Below are 27,078 nucleotides of genomic sequence, written 5' to 3' on the forward strand. Positions count from 1 at the left end.
CTCCCAACATATCAATGTACTTCTTCTTGTTTGAATACAAGCATTTATTGGCTTTTGTACCCCATATTTTAATCCCAGTGCCCCCATAGCAGCCATCCCACCTTGTGTCCCACCCTTCCCACCCTTCCCCACCCTTTTGTCTCTTCTGCTAGCAGAGACCCCCCTACACACCTAACCATCAAGGCTGCAAGACCCATGGGTCTTGGATGATGGAGAGCACTGCCCCAGCACAGACCCTCTCCCCTTTCCCCCAGGATTTCCCATACCCGTGCACAACTAAGTGTAAATACTCAGACTTATACCAATATACATTTGATACAAATAAACCAAATGAAAGTAAGGAAATGTAAACATTATTGGAGGATAGAGGTCTCACAAAGTCAACATAGCATTCTGCTTAATGTAAATGCAACCTTAATCGGGTCAATAAATTAGGATTAAATATCCTGGAGATATTCTTTGCCCTTGATCGCAGATGTGAAGAACCGGATGTTGTCCTTATATATGATCTTAAGTTTAGCTGGGTTCATGAGGAAGGCTATAGCCCCTTTGACCTAAAACGGAGAAATTACGGGCCCGTTCACAGAACTAACTTAAGACAAAATCCTAATTTTACTGCAATTTTGGTATTCACAGAAGGCACTTACTCACTTTGGTATTCACAGAAGGCACTTACTCATTTCGGTATTCACAGAAGTTATGAGTCCTAACTTTAGAACTCCTAAATGCCTTCTGTGAATACCGAAAGTCTTAAAAATAGGATTTTTCTCAATTTAGTCGTAGTAAAGTTAGGACTACTAACTTTCAGACTCCTAAATGCCTTCTGTGAATACCGAAAGTCTTAAAATTAGGATTTTTCTCAACTTTACTACTACTAAACTGAGAAAAATCCTAATTTTAAGACTTTCAGTATTCACAGAAGGCATTTAGGAGTCCGAAAGTTAGGAGTCCTAACTTTACTACTACTAAATTGAGACAAATCCTAATTTTAAGACTTTCGGTATTCACACAAGGCATTTAGGAGTCCTAAAGTTAGGAGTCCTAGCTTTACTACTACTAAACTGAGAAAAATCCTAATTTTAAGACTTTCAGTATTCACAGAAGGCATTTAGGAGTCCGAAAGTTAGGAGTCCTAACTTTACTATTACTAAATTGAGAAAAATCCTAATTTTAGACTTTCGGTATTCACAGAAGGCATTTAGGAGTCCTAAAGTTAGGAGTCCTAACTTTACTACTACTAAACTGAGAAAAATCCTAATTTTAAGACTTTCGGTATTCACAGAAGGCATTTAGGAGTCCTAAAGTTATTACTCCTAACTTCTGTGAATACCGAAAAGAGTAAGTGTCTTCTGTGAATACCAAAATGAGTAAGTGCCTTCTGTGAATACGAAAATGGTAGTAAGTTTAGGATTTTGTCTTAAGTTAGTTCTGTGAATCGGGCCCTACCTGCCTAAGTTGCCACCTTTTTTCTACCGTTTGATGACAATAGTCAGGGCGAACAAAAATCTCAAACACATTCCCCCTTCTCTTCCTATCTGTCCTAGCTAGATCGTACAAAGTTTGCCTAGATAGGATTTTAGACAAACATATAAGGATTGCTCTAGGTTGCACAGAGTTACTAGCCCCCTGTTTATCGTCCTGTCGAAAGGGGTACCGATGGGCCCGTTGTACCTCATTGTCCCATGCCCACTGCGTCAATTCGGGAAAGGCTTCTGTAAATACTCCTACCACAAATGTCCATGGATCACTCCTTTCAATGCCTTCAGGAACTTCCAAGATTCTTAAGTTGTTACAGCAAAGCCGATTTTCCATGTCTTCAAGCTTCCATGCCATATCACTATGTTGCGTTGCCAAAACATCTGTCACCGCCTTTTGAGTGGTCATTGCATCCTCAAGATTAGAAATCTGATTCTCTGCCTTTGTTATCCACTCGACAAACTCAGAACAGGATTTTGCCACTCGCCGAAGTGAATTTTGTAATTTACGACACGCCCTCTGCGTTTTCTTGCTCTCTGCTTGGGTCTCCTCTCTATGTGACATTATTGTCTCATAAATGACAGCCAAATAAATCTCTTCAGTATGATCCAGTGAGGTCTGCTACCCTTGTCACATTGCCTCAAAGGGCTCAGCTGGACCTTGCTTAAATATGGAAGACAATACTTCATTAGTTGAGGCCGCTGGGCTAGACACGTCTCTAGGTGTTGCTATTACTGTTGTCTTTATGTATAGTGTCGCGGCCAGAAATCCTGGACCAATTCCCTGGGGTCTCATCTTGATGTATGCTACTAGTCTCGCTCCACTGAGCACTTGGTGAGCCACCGGGGCAATCAGATAGCGGTACAGACTCATCTCCTAATGAGTTAGAATGATCAAACAATGTGAAAAATATTCACCCACATCGACTTCAATCAGCTCTTGATCAGCCTGTTCTCCCAATAAAGGTATGTCACTGGCACTGGCACTTTTATCCATCTCTGAGCCCCCAGAAATCCCTTCTGCTGTATTTACACCGGGTTATGCCCCTGTAGTGTAAGTTTCAGTACGCTGTACCCTTGATCCTTCACAGGCCCTAGGAATAGGTAATGCAGAGTCAATATCCCAATGCCCTCTGTGATTCCCCTCATTCACTACTGTTTTCAAGCTAGTGTCATTAGCCCCTGTGTTTCCTTCGTTCACCTCACCACGTTGCATAGACACATCAGCCTCCTCCATCCAAAAGCTGTCCGGTTTACAGCTCCTACCTTTTCTAGCAGCAAGAAAAATTGCAGTTTTTTTTTCCCTGGCCACACAGTATGACAGCTCCCAGTATGCAACTTACTGCCTGTCTCTTCAGCAACCTATCCCTGTCGTTGTGTCTCCTGGCCGTTTCCTGTCTGCTTTGACAGCACAATCCCCGTCTGAACTCTGCCTCATTGCTTGGCTCCTCGGGTGCTCTTGGGGGCATCTTTACCCTCACTACCTCACGCCAGGTCCTGAGTGCAACTCGACAGGCTCCCCGATATGTGCACCACTCCAGATGCAGAAGCGATGTCCGAGAGCCTGGTAAGGGATTTAATCGTCTATTGAGTATGCTCCAGAGCATTTCCTGGTTGCAAAATCTATGTGCTACTGTAAGCTGCTCTTAACAAGCGATGTTTAGAAAGTATGAATGCAGGTTTTAGTAAGTCTTCAACCTCATCTAGTCCGCAATTCTGGGGGTTTCGGAGGGCATTCAGTTGCAGTGTTCACTCGGCCACCATAGCGGCCGCCATCTTGCCCCCGCACCCTTTGTCGCCATTCCCAATGCCTATTTGCTCTGTGTTGTTGTTGATGACCATGTGGCATTGACAGGCAGCCATTTTGTGTGTTCAGCCAGCTTGGCCCTGTGCCATATGCTTGCATGGATTGTTGGGCAATGAGATAGCAGTTTAATAAATTAAAATTGATTATATGCCTTAGGATAATGTCACTTGTTTATAATTTGTTTAATGTTTTCTTTTTTTTAAATTTATTTTTATTTTTGTAATAATATTTTTTTTAATTCATTTTATTTTTATATTATTTCCTTTCTACCATTTTCATAACATCTGGCATCAATGAATCAACCCCATGTCTGATATAGGTGCACAACAGCAATCCTTGTGTAAGGATTATTCTATTGTCAGCTGTAAACTGTACTTCCCTGAGTGCCACATCCCATCCTAATGCATTGCACATAAAGCAAACAGTTACAGCTGTATTGTTTTGTTGCTGTTTTTGTTGCTCTTTCTAATACTTCCTGAGTGTACAGTCTCCATGAAAGTTTATGTTGATGTGTAGTTTTCTTTTTTATCAAAGTATGCTGTACACTATTGTTAATTATTTATAATATCTTAAGTAACCACACTAAATGATATTGTTTTTTGCAGTACTACTTGAACTGCAACAATGCCATGTTTCACTGATGTTTTTCTTGCTTGTATGCTTTTATGTTCCCAAGAGAGGAGACATAACCCACGGTACTGCCAAACAGTAGGCCTGTGCGCGACGTGATGCGTGACTGACTACGCAACACTGTCATCACTTCAGCTTGTTGTAAAGCTAAGTGCCACTATCAACTGACAGCTTCAAGATGGTCCCAAAAAAAGGTGCTGCCAAGAAAGAGGCTAGTGGGGAGTAGATTCTCACCACTGGCGTGTCGACCGCAACCTTTTTCAGGAAAGTTGTGCCTGCCGCACTGGCCTCCAGTGTGCAAGCTGACAGCAGCTCTCCTGCATCAACAGCACTGTTTCCCCCAACCTAAGCCCAGGACCATGTCTGTCATTGAGGCAGCAAGTGCAGTCATGTCAATGCCGACGAGTAGTAATGTTGAATTGGAATTGTCCCTTTTGCAAAGTAGTAAACAATTGTTTCAGGAAACACTGCAAAGTGGACAGCAGTCACAGCCAGCAATAAATGTGTCTGATGTTGGAGCAGAACAGGAAGTTGAGCTTCCTTCAGAGCAAGAAGTTAAACCTCTTCTTTTAGAATCATTGGCTCCCACATCTCCAAGAAGGAAAACGAAAGGTACTACGGCACCATCTTCTCCAAGCACCACTTCTGATGATGATGATAGAGACATGAAGTGGATCCAGACAGAGACCTGGGGACAACATGAGAGGCAAGGGAAAGAAAAGTTCCAGAAAGACTTAGACTTATGGAAGGGGATGAAAAGGAGGATGACGATGAGGAGATAGTCACGGTGGAAGGTGACACAGAGGAATCTGACATTGCTATTCAATCAGCTCCAATGGATGTGGCACAGGTATTATCGCCACCAGCTCCCATATTTGCAAAGCTCCAGCTAAAACCTGCACCAATCCTTGCCTCAGGCGAAGCAGAGAGGCAACCAATGACATGCCCACTCATCGTCAGGCATTGGCAGTAGCCCGGTAGAAAAGTACTCTTCCCCAGTTTGGGACTTTTTAACAGTTAGCAAAAAGTGGGAACACAATGCAGAATGCAACATTTGCCACACAATTGTTCGTCTAGGTAAGCCTGGCATACAATATGTCACTATAGAGACCAGTGACCCATATGAAAAACACCACACAATCAAGTGGGAGGAGCACCTTAAAAATATTGCTGAACATGGTTGAGGTGATGGGGAGAGCCGGGGAACATCAGCTTTAAGTCCAATCAGGGGGGAAGATGATGATGAGAAAGAAGAGGGTGACATCTTCTTCACACAAAGAAGCCCTGTCCCCAGCAGTGTACAAGCAGATTCATCCACCTCAGTGACTACACAATGGCACATGAAGACTCAGAGTGAGATGATGGAGACACTGCAGCATACAGTGACTGCCCCACCACCACGATGCACATTGAATCTACCACTAGCATCTACTTCTCAAAAGACGCCTGTGTCAGTGCCCCAAGAAAGGAAGAAAATCCAGGTTACTATTACAGGTATGTTTAGGCAGGAGGGGCCCTACGAGCGAAACCACATAACTGCATGTTTGTACAATGGGAAGCTGGCAAAAATGTTAGCACTGGATCTCCTCCAATTTTCTTTTGTGGAAGGAGTGTGATTCTTAGAATTTGTTTCAGCCATCTTCCCAAAATTGAAGGTACCAAGGGGCACCTATTTTGCCAGAGTGGCTTTTCTAGCGCTACAGCATGATGTGCTGCAGCTGGTTGAACCAGCTTTGTAGCAAAGTGCTGGTCACACCATCTACCTGACGACAGACATGTGGACCACTTGTCAGGCTACTGATTACATGTGCATCACTGCACGGTGGATCTCTTTTGCAGGGGTAAAGCAAAAAATTGGCCCTAAAGAAAGTTTTAAGAGGGTTCGGTGGCATGCAACCGTGGCCATGTTCACCATAGATAAATCACATACAGCTGTAAACATATTTGAGAACTTTAACAGCAAGGTGTATGACTGGCTGTGGTCTTAGAACTGGATTTGTTGCCACAGACAATGGCAATAACATAGTCAAGGCCATGGCAGACAGAGGCTATTTCAGGGGTCCTGTGTTTGGACCGTTGCATCAACCTGGTGGTGCAAGACTTCCTCAAAAAGGAAGACATAGTCAGCAACATACTGACCGCCTGCAGAAGAATATATACCGATTTCAGCCATTCTTTTAAAGCCCAGAATTAGCAGTGGATTATTCAGCATAATAATAGAGTACCAATTACAGCCCTGATACAGGAGGTGCCACCCCATTGGAACTCTACCTTTTACATGTTGCAATGTCTGTTTGAGCAGTACAAACAGATCAATGACTATGTCATTCAAAGAGGGGATGCAGTTGGGAATACTATGACCATGGATGCGGAAAAATAGGGCCTAGTCAAACGCCTAACATAGATGCTGCTCCCTTTTGAGGTTTTCAAACCGGAAGTTAGCAAGGAATTCAGTACGATGGGCCAGCTATCCCATTGTTGCATCTTCTACAAGACCAGGTAGAGAAGGGGTCTGAAAGGTTTGCCTCTGCAGGTTTGAATGAAAAACAGAACAACTTGGTTGAGAGCTTAGTCTTGTGCTTGGCTTCTAATATAAGGCTGCAACATGACATTATCGAGTCCAAAGAATACATATGTGCCACACTACTTAATCCAGAGTAAAAAATATTCTGTCCAGTTTCATCCCTTTTTCTGAAGGGTATGTTTTAAAATACAAGAGGTGGATTGTAGAGCATGCCAGAGACTTGGAAGTAGAATGGCTGGAACTTCGGGTTCCAACCCGTAATTCTGGGGTGCTACCTTCAACTTACAGAGAGGGCAGTCTTGTCTCACAGCAGCGAACAATACCATCAACTAGAACATTACCAACAACGGCAACAACAGCAAAAGAAGGACCGGACCCAAACTCTGCATTGTTTTAGTTTCAAGTCCAGTGCAGAGATGATGGTAAAACAGATAGAGCAAGTGGCAGTAACAATGACCATCCACAGGTTGTTCCAGGAGTATCTGGATGATCCAAAAGAGGTATATGCAGTTCAAAATCAATTGATGTTTTGGTATGGGAAGATCGCCAATGGCCAGAGCTCAGCAGGCTGGCAATAAAGTATCTGGCTTGTCCTGTCACCAGTGTGTCTGCTGAACACGTGTTCAGTGCAGCTGGTTCGGTCATCACAGTGCCAAGTACCAGTCTCTTGCCTCAAAATGTTGAGAGATTGACTATGATTAAAATTAACCAACATTTAATACAACACAATTACACCATTCCTCAAACAGCAGCACAGGAGGAAAAAGAGGATGATTGGTCTGAAATTGAATCAAATTTGTTAGCTGGCCAACTTCTGGGTGAACAACCTGAGTTTGAGGACAAACTCTACTTCCTGTACTAAGTATGTCAGTGCCCATAGAACTTTTAGAATTTTCTCATTGAACTTATTTCTTTCTTTGTAAAAAAACAACAAAAATTAACCAGAGGATCATTATTATTTTTGTGTCAGATTTATGCTGCCTCACCTCTTTTTTTATTAGTCTCATATATATTGCTGGATTGCAGTTGCATCAGTGTTCATTGATTGAAGAAGCCTTCATTATTCCTTCATGATACTGGGGATAATGCATGCCCTCCTCCCATGCCTTTTCCCTAATGCGTTTTCCCTTTTGCATCACCTAGCACTACAAGGGCTGCCCTATAAAATTATTTATTATCCTAGAAGACTGCCAGACAAGACCAAGTTCCAATGTGTTGCCAACACCAAATATGATTGAATACCTATCTGAAGTTGAACTACCCGTGCTTGGATTGGATAAGGTAACTTCAACTATTGCAACGGTGAGTGACAGATGAGTGATGATTTAAATTGATTGATGATTCATGTGGTCTGAGATACTGAGGGAGGGTGTGTGTTGAACTATAATATGGGAAATCTTTTGAGATGGTTATTGATTTGCAATGTGTGGAGCTTGAGTGATAGGTGCTTCAATTTATTCCCCTGTAGGTGATGATCAGCCCTTTCACATAGATTTAATAAATTGCAGGAGTGTTCTCCTTTTTTCTGGTTCTTCAGACACCAATCAATTATTATATCAAACAAATAACCTGTGCAAAATACTACAATTCTGTTTCATTCTCTAATTGTTCTTCAACAGCAGTGCACTGCACTCCTCATCTATCTTACTCGGGTCCTAGTGATTCATGAGGATGATTACTGGTCTGGGACGGGGTTACTCAGAGTCAGGACTGGAGGGGTATCATGGAACAACTCAGGGCGGAACTAGGAGCTGCAGGAGGATCTCTTCAATAGCTATAAGCAAGACGGTATCGAGTATACTACAGACTTCAGTTCAAAGGTAAACCAAGAGTCTGAGTCCTGCTACTCAGCTGTTGGTAATAGAGAGAGGTGCATTTGTGAAATGCTGCTCTGTGTGTGTGTATGTGTGTGTGTTGGACTTGTGGCAAAAGTGATGCTCTGAGTCCCCCTTTTGTTTTTTTGGGTGCTGCCTCTGAATCTTCCTGATATGATCCCCATGAAGCTTACCTTGCTTCCGTCCTTCTCCTTGACTCTAAATAAAGTTTCTCTTTTAAAATCCGCAGGGCCTTCTTCTAGTCTCCTTCATGAATGAAATTTGAAAGCTAGCTGAGCTCAACAACACACCTGCTTACCTACCAGACCAGTGCAGTCAAGCCTCAACGAGTGGACATTCCAAAGGAAAATGCAGACGCATTTTGCAGACCAATTTTGCAATGCAGTATCATTTTTCTTTGAAGAATCATATTAACTAAGAGAAGTGGGTGGGTGGGTTCACTCCATAACCTAGAAGACAAAACATTTTGATATATGGTAAATTGGGTCTCGGGGCAGAAGGAATGTTTGCAATGCATGTATCTGTACTCTGTCATACTCATTCCTTCTAACAACAGATTGATAGCAAATGATGTGCTGCTTCCTATTGCCCAGATGAATGCTGGCCTTGTGTTGTAGTTTTTGTCTTTGTCAAACCTTTCCCCAAATCCCTTACCCATCCATTCATCAAACCCCTAACCCTCTTCCCCCAAGCTGTGTTATTTATTGAGGTGTAGCTTAAATTGCACTATCAATGAATCACACACTTGGTGGGGCGAATAAGGTGAAAGGAACACCAACTTACCGTGGAATCTTTTAAGCAGTAGCCCACACCTGACCATTACCAACCAGTGCATTCAAAATTAGCCAAATATTTTCAGATATAAAATGAAGAACATCAGTCATCAGCATCATCATCATTCAGGCTTCGTGTTGCCTATGCCTAAACGCCTAACCTAAGCTGTTGACTCCAGACTTTAGGTCCATTTTTGATAACTTGTGGATTTCACAAATAATACAGCTAGCTTCACATTAGCCAAAACTTACTAGCATAGCTATGTTTTCTATTTTAGCACAATCAGGCATTCTCTTTGTGTCATCACATAGTACTTCTCAGGTAGTGTCAATTGTTTGAAAATATTTGATAAATATATAACCCACTGACTCAGACTTCTTACTTCCATTTAGTTGCCTACGATGGATAATCAATCAATTCAGATCAAACATACAGTTGGAGCTCCCCTAGGTGGAACTGGCAGTGGTACCTCGCATGTGAATTTGTGATGCCTCACCTCCTATTACTGCATGTATATTCTGTTAAAACGACTAGTATGGATATAATTTAACTTATTAAGAAATATATTTACTGCTACTGTTTTTTATCTAGATAGTTCAGAACTTTGACACAAAATAGGTCATGATAGTTAGAAAAGTATAAGTTTGGAGTCTGTAACTAAATGCTACAGTATCTCTTAACTTACAAGCACATAGCAGGCAGCAGTGCCGTGTAAAAGTAAAGTAAACTACTTCAGGCATACATTTAGATTATAAAAAATGTTTTCCCCTTTATTTATTTACAAAGAAAGCAACCCATACTCTCTACCCAAACAACATGCCCACCCCTCTCCTAAACAAAATTGATCCAAGCACCAAAACTCAAAATGTTCAAGAAAGTCTCTCCTGTCCCACTCCCAACTCCCTTCCCACCCCCTCCACCCATCCCCACCAAACAACAAATCCCTCCTACCAAAACAAGAAAATGAAAAAAGGGATCAAAGAAGGCATTATGGATGTCGTTCCGGAGCTGGTCCATGATCTGCTCCATCAAGGAAAGCCGGCCCTCTATAGTGTTCAGCTGCTATCGGATGTGGCACAGCAATGGCCTATTGCGATTCTGGTGGGGGGGTGCCAGAAGTTGGCTTGTGGCGGCGATGGGATGGCAAGGAAGCTGCATGCTGAGGGGTACCAGTTGTACTGGGGCCCGCATTTGTGCGTTGATTTCTTTCTCCTGCTCCTCTGGGACCACCAGCCACCACTATTCCTGCAGGATACGCTCCAATCTCTGCAGCGGCAAATGGGCCACTCTCGCCTGCCTGTCAGGTAGTCCGGCTAGACCAGCAGGAGCAGCTATATTGAGAAAAAACAGAAAAGATAATTTGTTAATAATGCTCTGTGCAAACAAATGTTTTAAATAAGTGGGCGGCACAGTAGCAGTACATTGCTGGTCCCCTAGTGCCAGTGAAATGTGCTGATTATGATTTGGAGATTCACAAGGCCAATTTGATGTTTTCTTTTACCTGCACATATTGGCAAACATAAGGCACTGACTGTGTGGCAGAAAAGTAACAGGTAGAGAATAACATCACAGAACACAAAAAACAGTGATTGGATTATTTTTTTTTCTAAAGGCTTATCAAGTAACTATAAACAGAGTTAGATACTTTGAGTTGAAAAATAAATTACTTCTCATTGATTAGTACGGCATTATGCACTATTATGGAGTACACATTGTGGGTGGTACCAAAATAATCAAGACTTGCTCATTGCTAGCCAGCACCTCTGCTAGTTTGTTACTAGCTGCAGCTGTAGTTGAAAATGATCTGTTTTTAATTCCAATGGCCCTGCTCTTCACCAAATGCATTTATCTTTGTACCCTGTCTCCAAAGAGGTTGATGAATAACAAATAAGATTCTACATCAGTCACACACCTTGTGTATGAAATGTGGATATTAATATATTATCCTGTCTGCCATAAGCAGACATGGAGGAAAATGAATGTAATGGACTGGACTACAGGTAAAAGAACGGAGTATATTGAATTTCTTTGGCACATTTGCCACAGTGTATCCCATATGCCAAACAAATCATGCACTTACTCCCACTTCATGCCACCACATATTACCAATAAACTAATGTGCTGGACAGTAAACAAGGTAAGGAAACTTGATTTTCTCTACTGCAGGGGTAGGGTAGACTGATTAGACAGGTAGGGTAGAGCTATTTTATATATCATAGAGGGGCCACTACACTGCTCATCGATTCATCATCTTTGGCTTATTCTTTCATGGTTCAATTCAAATGTGAAAAATCTGAACAAGTGTAAATTAATTTGTTATGTGAAACCATGATATATGTTCTGGAATCACTTCACATGAGTATCACATGATTAAATGTGGCACATGTCAAGAATGGCCCACCCACCCTTTCATTCATATACCATTTCCTTTCTTTTAAGATAACTTCTGTTCTTTCCTGTCTCCCTCAATCCATCAACGCCAATTATGTGAGATTTTGCTGCATTGCAGATAGAAAAATTCATAATAATAACTCAACCAAAGCTGTGGCTGGTAAAGATGGGGGGGCACCTCAAAGTCATTTGTTATTACGACGAGCGACGCCATGGCAATAGCTAGTGAGAATAACAATCACAAGAAATACATGACTTACCAGTTCCTGTCACTGCTGCTGCATCTCTCCTTGCAACTGACCCTTCACCGTCTCCTCCTGCAGTGGCACTGAAGCCAGCATCACTGATGTTCTGTGTGGCGAGAATAAAACATTACATATAATTTAGATCCCAGATACGCAACCCCATATGCAACAGCAATCCAGCATTGCAGCTCAGTTAGCATATATCTTCCAAATATCACTCTGGGCATTTGATTGGTTGGTTCACAAAGTTAGATAAGCCAGGCCTGGAATATTGGTCATTGAAAAACATTAAGGGGCCGATTATGATGGCGGACGGACCTGAGTCCGTCCGCCACCATAGAGTAGGGGGGAACGTCCGCATGGGCAGCGGCGTTCCCCCCGTGAAGATTAGGATGTGACCGCCAGGGTGGCGGTCACATCCTCTATCCTTAACATTGCGGCGGGTGCAGCTTCAAGCTGCACCCGCCGCAATGTAAAAAATGCATACTTTGCTTTTGTATGCAGAAAGCGGCAGGCACCGCGCGGTGCCTGCCGATCTCTGCATACAAATGCAGGGGGGTACCATAGGTACCCCCCATGTGCACCCCCCACCCCCCCTTCACCGAGGGGGCCCGCATCGGGCCCCCGCAGTGAAGTTCCACATGCTTTTCCACGGCGGAAAATCCGCCGCGGAAAAGCATCTTTTCAAACATTTCCTAATATGGTGGACGGTGTCTGAGAGATACCTCCACCATATTAGAGCTTTTCTGCCGCGGTTGTAAGCCAACCGCGGCAGAATAGCTGCGGACAGAAAACAGGACCCACCAGCCATCCTAATGTGGCGGTGGGTCTCTGGTGGGTCCGCTGCGGTTTTTCCGCATCCTCTGGGCCGGCGGTGGCTTCTGCCGGCCCGGAGGATGCGGAAAAAACGCAATCCTAATAGGCCCCATAGTGTTGAGTGGTAAATGCAAAGGGAGTGAGACCTCATACTTTTTTTCCAGCCTTACTGCACTGTCATTGGAAACTGCTGGTATACTGTAACTATAAATGAACGGCCTAATCTGCAGCACACTACATTGGGGGGTGCGGTCCATGATGACCATGGCCACTGTCTAGTGAACTGAACTGTGTTAGAGATAGGCATAAACAGGAAAATAAAAGCTTTTTGAACAGATTTACATGGTGATTGTTCATTTAAAATAATAGCTTACTTGGGCCTGCTATCTGAATATTCATGAATCACAATTGTTAGGCCCAACATTGCAATAGACCAATAAATACCCCAAGATTCTACGGTTCTACCCTAAGAAGTCCAGAACAATCACAAAAGGATTTACTGGTATCAGCAAGCCCTCGGCAGAGGCGCAGGTGGTCAGCGCCTGCTTACCAGCCTGCCCCGACTCTTCGAATCATTCTTCTTGCCTTTGGGTGCTGATGTAAGTAATTAAGGCGATAAATAAAAATACATTAGTGTTTCTGTTAATAATCTCGACAAAATGTTTTATGAAAAGCAACCTCAGTCACTAAAACAGATCACCTATCGTACTACTAGTTTCAACTTGAGTCTATTAAATGTCAAAACATCCATATTCCAAATCTCCTTAACAAAAATGACATTTGGAACTAATATATTGCAGTGAATGATCTTCGATTTCATTTTATTCCTATTTTTCAACACCCTTGATGAGCCAACTCAGTCTCCTTTTTTTGCAATGCATAGATGCATACCTCACATCTTCACTTTGAATTCAATTACATAACCTGGAACTGTAGGTGCTACATAAACAAAGTCACAGAGAGAATGCGTTGCTCAGTGATTCACTATAGTGACGGAAGAAACAGTCTGCTATGGCTTCTCAGTTAATCAGCCAAAGAAAGTGCCTGATGAATGCGATCAGGTAGCAGCACCTGCCTAGCAGAAATTAGAAACTGAATCACACAATAATATACCAGTGTAAACTTAGTTAAACATAACTTACCTCTGAGTGTGAGCCGCATGCTATTTGAATGTTTTTTTAGCATTGTAGAACACAAACTTAACAAATAATTAACACTCACCGAGCCCCAGAATCTCAACACTTAGCTGGTCGAGCAGGTCCTGTTCCTGGTTGAGGCTTTCAATTCCGTCTCACACGCCATTCTGTTAGATACACTGTCTAGTCTTGGGATACAGAATACCCCCTTGGACTGGATGAGATCTTTTTTGAGTGGTAGAACTCCGCAGGTCTTTCTTCGGCCTTTTGTTTCGGAGGAAAAACCTCTCAGCTGTGGCGCACCTCAGGGCTCTGCAGTGAGCCCTCTCATTTTTAATGTCTATCTTTCACCTCTGGCTGAGGCAGTTGAATCTTGGGGGGGTCAGAGTGATCTCCTATGCTGATGACACTCAGCTTGTGTTTTCATTTAGGGATCACTCTGACGGCGGCTTTGCCAACTTTAGACGTTGCCTGACCAACATTTCCTCTTGGATGACCCTCAACACCCTCAAGCTCAAAACAGATAAAACCGAGGTGTTGTTCTTCAATCAAAGTGCCCCACTTTTCTCTCTACTGTGGTGGCAATCGGAGCTTAACCCTCCCCCGGTACCAGTAAAATCAGCTCAAAGTTTGGGTTTCCAATTTGACAATGAACTGTCATGTAAGACTCAAATTAATAAGGTCACTTCTGCATGTTTTGGTAAACTCTGTATGATTAGTAAATTTCTCCCTTTTCTGCCCCTGGACTCACGTAGGACCGTCATCCATGCCCTTTTCACTTCTCACCTGGATTATTCCAATAGCCTTTTTGCGGGAGCCCCAGCCTATCTGATTAAATGGCTGCAGATTGTACAGAATGCCGCAGCAAGGCTGATATGCAATATCCCCTATCGCCACTCAATTACCCCATATCTGATGAAACTTCACTGGCTGCCAGTTACCTATCACTTCCAATTTAAATGTACAGGAATTTATATAGCGCAAATCACCAAGCGGTTTCTAAGCGCTTGCTTAGGGAACCCGTCCTGGTATTCCCCTGTGAGATAACCCCGGCAGGGTATCCGCAAGGTGAAAGCCAGGCATCCCGCCGCGAGGGGCCGTTGTGGAGATTAAGCAAGCTATTGCCCAGAGTCGCAGAGTGTGAACCCGTGAATCGAGTAGGCACCGGAGCGAGAATTGTCGAGTCCATGGACATTTTAGGACTCAAGACCCCGCCGAGCCGGGAATTGAACCCTGGTCCCGGGCTGACCTCTGCTTCCAGGTCTGCCTCCTCTAACCAGTGAGCCACACTTCTCCACTCAAATCCATGGTTCTGGCTTTCAGGGCACTAAACGGCCTTGGCCCTGCTTATCTCAGATGTAGGCTAAAGCCTGTTCAGTCTGCCCGAGCTCTCAGATCCAATCATCTTCGCCTTCTCCACCTTCCCTGTTTTCGCCGCTCCAAAACGGGGGAAGAACTTTTGCTGTTGTGACTGCTAAACTGTGGAACAGCCTACCATTGTGTCTGAGGCTGACCGAATCTGAATCTTTGTTCTGGTGCAATTTGAAAACCTGGCTGTTTTCCAACCTCTAGCAGTGTTAGACATCGCTGCTGCCTGTAGTCCGTAGTGCTGGGACACCCCCGTTGGGGGTAGCTGTGCGCTTTATAAGCTCCTAAAATAAATAAATACATTTCAGCCCAGCGGTGCCTCAGCTGCTGGGTGGTAAGCTGTACCTCACTGGTGTACCACACACACCGATGCACCGTCCCCCAGTGCCACCAACACCAGCAGGAGTGGGGGCTACCAGGCCTACTGCCTGCTGCCTGATGCGTGCTGCCAGCAAAGAGGGGATGTGGCGCTGCCCAAAAAAACCTAGTGCTGCTACTTGCTCCACTCCAAAGTTCAACAGGGGCTGCCCACCTGGGCAGCGGTACCCCCGCATAGAAGCCGGCCCTCTGCCATGGCTCATGGTTGGGAAATAATAAACTAAGAATGGAAAGTAAAGAAGAAAGAAAGAAGGGAAGAAGGGGAAATAAACTAAGTCCAAAAAGTAATAAAAACACAATTTATACAAAAAACGCAACATACACTAACACACATACACTCACTATTGTAAAAAATAAAAATTTGGGGTAGAAAAGTAATAAAGCAGGAGGATCGCAAAGATTAAAATTTAGGCCCAGCACCAAAGCAGAGAGCAGAAAAACAAGATGGCCGCACCCATGTGGACCGCGTAGTGCTGTTCATGCGTCATTTAGAACTTGAGCACACTTCAGGACCAGGTAGTGCCATTCCCGTGCACTTTTGGAGTGCATGGACGCACTCTGGATTCCCAATGCAATGCAAACAGGCGTGCCGGCAAAATCCGCCACAAATCGGAACTCCGTGTAGCATGGCAGATTTGTTTTGCGACTCTGTGGAATACCACTTAGTAGGACTCTGGGAACTCCGCCCACCTCTCACATCACCTCTCGAACACCAATAGAGGTGATACCTGTTACCAGCCACACCGGAACTAATAGAAGCATTATTCTTATTGACAAATGGAAAATAAAGTTTATTTTGCAGTTTTGCCATTTTTAAACGGCTGTATAAAGTGGAAAACAGCTTTTGATAAAACTGTCCAGTAAATGGGATATGATGGCATGACAATTTCACAAGACACTAACAATAATAGCAATATTCAAAAATACCATGGTATACTTGAACAATAATAATTTTAGCAACCTTAGGTGTATGGTTCTGGTTTAGCAAGTTGTGTTAGCAACACTAGCCCTATGGATCTGCTTTAGCTGGTATGTGGCCACCCACATTTTTGGTGGACTGATGCTTCTGGACTTTTTAATATGGGCACTGGGTTACTGCTGTCAAGTTTCTACTGCATATGCTATGACCCCTAAAACATAGTAAAACTTGGCTAATACGCGATTGGTGTATTTGACTTTCCGGTAAGGCCACATTATATAGTGTAAGTACATACAACAATGGCACATAGAGTAAAATGTCACCTGTGGACTGCAGAACCTATTGTGCCAATAACTAGGCTGATAAGGAAAGCATTGTGTAGCCTGACTATTGCAGGTTTTAAACTTGCAGACAGACCTGTCAAAATAAACCTTGTAATTAGATGGAACCCCTGCTTTATATTATTAATTAAGTCATCCCAACATAGGCCTTGTAGCCAACAATGTAGGGTGCCTGGTATTTAAAACTGGAACATGTAAGAATTTACGGCCACATGCATCATTGTTGTCGTTTGCGATTTCTTAATTGCGAAAATTAAGGAATCGCAATTAAGAAATCGCATAAGGCTACGCATTAAGAAATCGCAATTTTTTTGCGATTTCTTAAAAATTCCTTAATTGCAATTCACAATTAGCGAATCGCAATTAAGGAATCCCTTCCCATTGATTCCTATGGGCCTAGAGGCCCATAGGAATGAATGGGAAGTCATTTTCGATTTGCGATTCGCAATTTGCGAATCTCAAATTGAAAATGCAATTTCAATGGTGCAGGGGGGTCCAAAATACCCCCCCCTGCATCCCTGAAATATAACTTTAAGTGCATTTTTCCCACACACATGCCCCAAGGGCATGTGTGTGTGTAAAATGAAACTTTCAAAAATGCACTTTTGTGCATTTTTGAAAGTTTTCGCAAATTACCATGTAGGTCAACTTCAAGGTAATTTACCTCTCCCTATTTTTGAATTTGCAAATTTAAAATGTTCCTGCATTGCATTTAAGAAATCTTAAATTGCGATTTCTTAAATGCAATCGCAATTTTAGAAATCGCAACATGATTGCGATTTCTGAAATTGCGAAAAACATGATGCATCCCAATTTTGTCAATTGCATTCGCAAACGGCCGAAAATTGCGATTCGCACCGTTTGCTAATGCAATTGACAATGATGCATGTGCCCGTTAGTGCTTGCTGGCTCCAACATTCACCAGCAGCCGAAAGCTATTTTCCCTGTTAGGGCTATAGTTGGTTCAATGACGAAAAACCTAAAATATAGTCATGATGTGAATACTGTATATTGGTTTGCAATGAACTACAGAGATGGTTGAACTACGGTTTTTAATCTGTATGAATAGTTGAATTCAATGGTGAAATTGGATTTTTGATAAATATACTTGAAAAGTAACTTAAGAAATTTAATACTGAGGCCCATGCAAGCAAATTAGAATTGGCCTGCCTGCAGCTGACCCAGTTAGTCCTGCTTAGATTGTTGTAATTCTATCTAGGACCCTAATTCGATATTCCTGATTTATGCCCTTATGTGGTTATAACAGATAATATCCTTATAAAGGCATAAGAATCATATCCATATTTAGTCATAGCCCATGCTGTCCAAATTAAGCAAGGCTACTTCCCCAGGCTCCTAGAAAGTACAACGAGTTCTCTAAACAAACCAAACCTCCAGCAACCTGGGAATTCCCCATTGCTTTTGTTTTGATTTTGTCCTAGAACTCCTGTGAGCACGGTAAGAACGGCCAGTTCTTAGTGACATCTTTATTGACGTCTTATGTTCAACCTTACATCAACCTTTCAGGTATAAATATACCAACGTTGCCTTAAGCAAACACACGGTGGTGGTTTTGGAGCAGAGCGGCTATCTACTTGCCCGAAAGCCCAGCTGATGCGAGAGCCCACGGACGCCGCCCCTCCCTTTTGACGCACTGAGAGAGACGCTGTCTTTTCTCCTGCCGAGAAATCCAGCTCCAGTGTTTCCAGATACCCTCGCGGGTTACTGGGATATCAAGTCCTGAAAGAGAGATACCAGACCTCCTGCTTTCTAAATACCCAGGTACGGAACTGACTAAACCCTTTAAGAGAATTCTTGATTCAGATTCTTGGCAAAACCAACTTAACTTAAACTGCTACTTACTTACTCCTTCCCAAGTATTAGGCTTAGGTCAGGTACACCGGGGTAGGCGTATTTAGAAGCACCAGTTGAGTACGTTAGTCAATGTATATTTGTATGTATATATTTTATCTATTTTAAGTATCATATGGCTAAGAAACCATATCAATGCTTTTACAGTATTATTTCATAATGCTCTTTTTACTGTACGCACTTTACTTTATGCTAAGTATTGCAATTGTGGCAATTCATTTCTCTTGAAAAGAAAGAAGACTGCTCAATAAATAACACCTTTTATTGAAAACGCCCGTCTCTCTTTTCTCTGCACTGTGGTGAAACTAAGTATGCACACATGACTGAGTGAAATAGCTGTCTATTGTTTTCATACGACTCTAGAGATACACTCTTATTCTGAGGGAGCAAAGTTGTCATGTTTTATGGTTGTCAGAAGCTAATCCCTTCTTGTCTATCCTGGGAGATTAAACTCCTCCGCGTTTATTCGAGAAAGTTTCTAGTGACCTCTGAGCTAGTGGCAAACCTTAAGTCTAATATAGTCAGTAGAGACCTAGTCAACCTCAGTCCTATGTCTACACTACTGAATATATTATTCCAATGCGCAGAGCCTATTGGGAATATAGGAACTACACTACATGGCGCCCAACGTTTGGTAAGGCGATAAATCTAACGCAAGACGTTAGAGTAACTCAGTCGTGCTTTTTCACACAGACCCTTTTTCCAGTAAATACTCCAAAAGACGTCTGGAGTGGGTAAAAGGTTAAAATTCGCCGGAACTTAGTAGGAAGAGATTCCTATGTAAAGTTTTTGGTTTAGTCAACGTTGAAGGATACAGTGTTCCAAAATATTGTGCACCTAATCTTTGTTTCCTTGAAACTTGATCTGCAACAAAAAACTTTCTGTCAGTAAAATGGGGGAAAGTGAAAACGAAAGGGAGGCAGCTAGAATAGCAGCTCAACTCCTAGCGGATGACACTAGTCTCCAAGACAATGACCCGAATGTTATACTCATTCCGGTCAACATAAGAAAAACTATAACTCTAAAACTTATAGAAAATGGACTGACATCACGAGGTGGTTCAGTCATATTCGTGGTAGAGGCCCATGAATATCGGCAGACAGAGGTATTCTATTCATGGATACTCTTTCCAGCAGCAAATGCTGTGACACACGACTTCCACTATTACAAAATAGAGGAACCTCCGGATGTATACACTCCTTTCGAGGAGATTGAAATCCCATTAAATTACCAAGAGCACCTGCTCTGGTTTAAAGGCGCCCTAAAACATAACAATCACATCACCAGGCTCGGTCCACTAGGTAGACCAGGAGCAACGTGGCCGGTTCTAGCCAGCTACACACCACATCCAGACATTGATAAAATGTCAGTACCAGAACTTTTAGCCCAGCTAAAACAACTGATTAAAATACATAGTCAATTAGTCCAATATGTAATTCGGACTACAACAGTCCAACCAGCAATTAACATTCCACAGATGACCCCTCATCAGGGGAACACAAACAAAATAACACCACAGAACATACAATTATGTCTTGGTAAAGTACCCACAAAACGGGAACAAATTCCATTCTGGTTAGCACAAAAAATAACTCAAATAGAGGCAGTATTTCCTGATACTACACCTACTGAGAAACACAGAATTCAGACTATCTGTCTTCCAATGGGGATCGCACCACATGTGGAGGACTGTGACACTTGGGGCACAGTCTTTGCTTCCATTTACACAAAAACACATGGTGTTCCGTCCATGGCGGTTATACCAGATGTGCTAAGACAGATTCAAAATAAATACGGTCCAGAACCTGCTTTAACTCTGGGTATGAAATTACTGAAAGACTTAAAGCAGGTCTCGGCTATATTATTAGCCAACATAAAAGGAGAAGCAGCATCTGTGGCGATCCGCCAGAAATTGAAAGAAACAGATATAGCAGAACAGCCATTTGAACTTGCCAGAATCATAGAAAAATCCTATGAAGAACTAGGTAGAGATAATTTGGGTGGAAAACCAGTAAAACCCCAACTAACTGAAAATCCTGAAAAGATAATTATTAAAAATAATCTAAACACTCCAAAAAAGAGTTGGGATAGAAATAAACAATCCACTCCCAAAGAAAAAAGATTCCAGTCCAGAGGAAGGTCTCCTCGGCAGAGAGAAAGATCCCCGGACCAAGGACACAACTCTCCCCAGAGGGAGCCCTCTGAGAAAAGATACAACCTTAGAAATAGGGATAATTTAAAAAAAACCTGATAGATATCAAGATATTGATACACGTCCCTCTCGATCTTTTCAGACTTCCTCACAAAAATCGGAAAGAAGAGGACGGTCAGAACACAGGGAAGAGCACGTCAAGTCCAAAGACAAGGAACCTGCTCAACAAAGCAAAAAGTTAAAATTTCCAAGAAAGAAGGTATCCAGTATTAAAATAATTAAACATGCCAAGGATACTGAGGACACAACTGAAAAACGGAGAGTGGGCCCAGACAATGCTAGACAGCGCAGCAGAAGTGACCATAGCTCGCAAGATCTTGATGAATCTTCTGGAGACAGTGGACACAAATGAATATATTCAGGTGGAAACTGCAGATACCAGAGTTAGCAAACCTCATAAAATATACAAGATAACTTTACGTATAGAGGGAGATAAGACCAGGAAAGTAAGGGGTCACTTTTGGGATAACCTTTCGAAAGGCTATGACATCCTGTTAGCTGAGAAAGACTGGCCACCAGAGTTTGTCAGGGAGTGCCCTCATGGCAAAGAAATGATTATGCCTGCCTTCTCAAATCATATTCCAATACATAAAAAATATACATATGCAAGAAAATGGGCAGTAGCCCAAGCTCCTGCATTATACAAAAATCATGTAAGATGGGATGAGAACTCTCCTCCACATAAAATCCAGTGAAAATGTCAAGCCACTGCACAAAGACAGTACCCAATTAAGCAAGAAGCAAAAAAGCAAGTCAGGGAGATCTTAGATCAACTTGAATACCAGGGGGTGATTGAAACATGCACCTCACAAATGAACAATCCTTTGTTTCCTGTCTCCAAACCAGACGATTCATATCGTCTAGTTTTGGACTACAGACACCTTAACTCATGTTGCAAAACATTTGCAGTACAAAACTCACACAGTGCAGCACTATTGAATAACATCGTGTGTAAAAAATATAAAACGACTTAAGACATCTCTAATGGATTTTTTTGTCAGAACATTGCACCTGAAAGCAGGTATTTGACCACTTTCTCAATAATGGGGTCACAGTAAAATTTCTGTCGACTCCCACAGGGATTCAAGAATAGCCCAGGATTATTCTCAGCAAGGGTAACAGAGTTACTACAAATATATGATGATGAAGCATTATCTTATGTCGATGACATCTATCTCACAGATGATGACCTGGAGATTCACTTGAAAAGAGTGAACACCATAATACTTGGGTTCGCAGCTGAGGGGGACAAATTCAACTTTAAAAAGTCAAGAATTGCCCATCTAACTGTCCTATTTCTAGGATATGAATTATCAAGTGAAGGCAAAAGCCTAGCAGATAACTTCTTAGAGAAGTGCGCTGTACTCCAAGCACCAAAAACGCTGAAGAACTTACAATCAATACTAGGTTTCCTGAATTTCGGAAGAACATACATTCTAAATTATGCAGAGAGGGTTAAACCTCTCTATGAATTAATAAAACCTGATTTCAAACCAATCAATTGGACTCAAAAACACACAGATATTTTGAGATCATTGCAAACAGACATGTTAGCTAAAACAAAATTGCAAACACGCGAGAACGTATGCAACCTTGTAATCCGAGTCATCCCAGGAAGATGCGGATTCACGTACCTGACCTCTAATGAGGGAGAAACGGTACCAATAGCATACAAATCACACTTGTACACACAAGCTGAAACGAAATTCAGTTCTACTAAAAAAATTCTAACTGCGGTCCAGACTGCTGTAGCAAAAGAAAGAGCCCTAGCACAATGTAAACGAATAATATTCGTTACACCAGTACCAGCCCTAGAAGTGGTAACAAAATCAAGCATTCCAAATGCTAAAGCACTACATCCAAGATGGATACAATGGGTTAATTCTCTTGCTGCAACAGACGTAGTATATGAATTTGATCCTAATTTGAAAACACAAGAATTTCTACAATATGAATATGAATGTCCTCTGCCGACCGAAATCCTGCCTCTAGAACACTACGGCTGTATAATATATACAGACGGCTCAGCACAACCCGCAGTTGGGGGTAAACAAGCTTACAGTGCTGCGTGCGCGATTGTTAAAGGTCGTTGGCACGAAGGAAAATTTAGACCATTGGTCACCAAAACCCAATCTCTAGGAGATTGTACAGCTCAGCGAGCTGAACTACTAGCATTTAAGATGGCGCTTGAAAATACCGATCGCGAATTCCCCACACTAATAGTGTGCGATTCATACTACTGCGTTCAGTCTTATAATGAATACTTGCAGAACTGGGTTCAAAACGGTTTCAAAGATGCAAAAGGTGGCACAATCAAACATAAAACGCTTTGGGAACAAGTAGTTCTTTTACAGAAAGAACTACAAAAGACTCACGTGATACATACACTGAGTCATCAACGTGATGGCGTTCACGTTGCGGGGAATTCATTGGCTGATGAGGCCGCGAAGGCAGCTGTGCAAACGGCTTCCGTAGCTGCTATCACCCGGTCAAAAACAAAATTAGACAGCGATATAATGCAGGCTGTCAGTGCTACGGTAAAAGATTATATAAAATCACTCCCGAAAGGCTTTCCAGTAAAGTACTCATACATAACTGATGCGAATAATGTTCCATTTGCTCGAATCCCTGGAGTGGGGGATAGGGCAATACCAAACATGGAACACAGGTTAGGACTAATTACAGCAGCACACGAAGGGCTGGCTTCTGCACATGATGGAGTTTCTGCCACAATATCGTTATTAAAACAGAGATATTGGTGGCCACGTATGAGAAAACAGACTAGGAACTATGTTCTAGAATGCGAGATATGACAAAGAATTAAAGTATCAACAGTGAAACGACCAGCACAGACGCCCCTTCTAATCTCAGATAAACCATTAGCGTGTGTTTACCTGGACCACTGTGGTCCCTTACAAAGGGATGGCAACTATAAATATATCATGGTCGCAGTGGATTCCTGCACGAGATTCATTTGGATGTGGCCCAGAGCTCGGCTGACGCCACAACTGTTATAAAAGATTTGCGAGTCTTTATCGGCATGCTACATTCTGACCAGGGTCCTCCTTTTAGCTCTCGAGCTTATAAGGAGGCCATGACCAGCATGGGCATTGCATTGTGGTACTCTTGTCCCTTCCATCCTGAGGAAAATGGGATAGTGAAAAGAAAAAAACGGGACATATAGCAATCTATAACGGCAAGGGTATTAGGTTCGGGTGATGGGTGGGTCCAACATTTAACAAGTGTCCAACGTAGTCTTAATAATCTGCCAAGAAATTCTCTAAAAGGTTTCAGTCCGTACGAACTATTGTTCGGGACTAGAATGCATATTCAGGACCTTGATAGTCAGACTTCAGTGGTAGAAGAAAAATGCTTTGATATCAAAGATCGTTTGGCTATTTTACAGGACTTAAATGAAACAAGAAAAGGCCTGAGCAACGTAAAGTTAAAACAGCAGCCAACAGCCACTGAAGATAAACCACCTGTCCCAGCAAGGCCTGTCTGGATTCCAAAGATTGGGGATCTGGTCAGAGAGAAGATCGCGGTGAAGAAGGAATTTGGGCCTTCTTACAGAAAAGCAGTACCTGTCTTAGCTGTCAGCGGAACAAGATCAGTTGTACTACCGCCCCTTGCTGGTAAAAAGGAGAACCGAGTTGTATCCATCGACCTGGTAAAACCACAATCATGTGGCCAATAATAAGTAGTAGGCCCAGTGGACCCCCGAGAAATAGCAGAGTACCAAAATTTGCTACAATACAAGAGGTTCAAACTGAGAGACTAATCACATTTGATAAACCTGCAGTGAATAAAAAAGGACTATGCAACAAACCCATGGAACTTATGCCTCTTGAAACCCAAATTGCAACAGTTCATCAAGAAACACCTGTCTACAACGATGTAGCCTCAGACTATGCTAGTGAAACAAAGAAAAATCCAAAAGCAAATGAAAATCCGGAAGCAATTCCAACAATTGACAGAACTGCATCTGGCTACTTCATCAATTTCGATGACTTTTCCGAAGATCCAAGCGAGCCTGAAGAATCGCCAGCAACAAAGACTTTTAATGACAAAGTAACTGAACTTCTACATCAACTCAAAGAAACCTATCCGATTTCTCCATGGATTGAATTTTGGATTGTGTTAGGTGTACTTTTCCTCCTGCTTTGGCTCATCATGATTCTTTGTTTGGGAAAATTCATTGAAGGAAAATACAGTACAATGGACACAGCAAGTCAGAACATCAACTTGGTCCTAAAGCCACACAAGTCATCTCACATCAAGAAAAGAGAACTATCATCAGTGAATGTCACAGCCAATCTAATACCCGGTGGGGTAGCATGGGACAAAACGGATTATGAAATCTTTTGCCCGGTTGAGCTCTTGAAATATCCACATCAGTTCAAGGTTTCATTAAGTGACTTTGTAAAACAGAGTACATTCTCTGATGATTGGGACTTTGAAAGTATTAATGATATGATGTCAGATTTAGTAATGTCAGCAAAATTTACAGAACATGATTACTTACAGGGTTCATCAAATTATGAAGAAATGTATTGTTATAATCACTTTGCACATCACTATTTGCATAAATCTGCTCAACCTAGAAATGTTTTTAATTATAACCAATGGGAACATTGTGCAACTCCACCTAAAAGCAGTTCGAAAACATTCTATGAGAAATTCCCATACTTCTCAGGGTTTAACACAAGTGATGCAGAAACTCTTTATTTCAAACTGTTAAATAAGACAGGGGTAAAAACAATGCTGACAAATACTAAATTGATCTATTTGGAAACATTTTATGAAAAAATGATTACATTTGGTTTTGAATTCTGGAAAAACAACATTGAAACAAAAACCATCTGGGGTACCAAAGATTGGCAGGTCCAAGGTTTAGACGCATTATTTAGAGTCTGCATGATCCCAGAACAAATAATATTCTTGAATGATACCATTCAACAGACTACTTGTCTTGGCCTTGCCAAGATAAAAGACTTAAACAAACCGTCTATTCCAAAGCCAACATCTGACAGTAATAGCACTACAGATGTTGAGATAGACGTATCCCATATTTTTAAACAAAATAGAACACATCCTGATTGGAAAAAATGGTTGATCTGGCCCACAGACACAAATAACTGTCAAGATAGATTCCTGAACAAAATACAGGGGTTAAAAATGACCAGGCCAGACCCAAGATACTCCCAGAGACAACATCCAGGGATAGTCACAACATACAGTGTAGGGAAACACTGCCTTGAATGGTACAGAAATCCACACTGGCTGAAATTAAGCAACACTTGACTTTACTTAAAGACGGTGCTGACTTGCGTGATTTCATTCTGGGACCACGCAAACAGCGTCAAAAACGTTTTCATAGCGGCCGGTATATACGCTGCGTACAACGAAGCTTGGAAAGTAATGCAAATTGAAACAGCAGAAAAAATACGAGAAATTGATCGTATTAATTTGGAAAAATCACTTTCTGTTGTGGACAATGGGTTAACGACTCTGTCCTCCAGAATATATTCACTGGACAGTATTGTATCATCTGCTATTGATATAATAGAGCAAGACTTATTAATGTTACAACATGGTCAGTCCCAATTACGTTCTATTGTACAGCTTGGATGGACGTTGCAAAATCTGCGTTCAGGCTACGTACCATGGCGTTTCATCAACACAACGTCTTTATTCTTTATCTTTAACCTTACTGATAAACAAATCAGTTTGGCACAAAAAGGAGCAGACTATACGATTCTGAGCATTGAACAACTTGAGAGATTACCATTGACAATGTCAGAAAGGCCTGTCATTAAATGGATAATACACAGAATAATCACAATTCCGATAACTTTCCAATTTAAATACTGCCACGAGTATATACCAGCGGGCCAGTATGAAAGGTTGGGTACAGGGTACATCAAGTCATCATGGAAATTACCTTATACACACACATGCTACAGTGAAAAGAAAAAGAATGTATTTCTTAGTGGTAACAAATGTAAAAAATCACTGAGCGGTACACTTCTTTGTGAAGGCATTAACCTGCATGGAGCCTGCGAAGGGTCTTCAATTAACCTTTCATGTCACCAGCAAGGCACACCTGCAACACAGATAGAGCCATTCTTTAGACAACTTTCTAACGGAAGTTATATTCTAATAAATGACCACAGCTGTTGTGGCATGGTGCCAGGAAAAGCCTATCTCGTCAGCGTTAGTTCCATGGTCACTTGCTGTATGCAAGTATTGTATCCAAACAGCACTCCAGATATGGAGGCAACAATTTGGCCTTCTTTGAATATCTCTTCTATTCGAACTGATACTTTAAGCAGAATAAAGTCTGTTCTTTTAC

Source organism: Lissotriton helveticus, chromosome 2_1 (assembly GCF_964261635.1).
Source record: "Lissotriton helveticus chromosome 2_1, aLisHel1.1, whole genome shotgun sequence".
In the NCBI taxonomy this organism is placed as follows: Eukaryota; Metazoa; Chordata; class Amphibia; order Caudata; family Salamandridae; genus Lissotriton; species Lissotriton helveticus.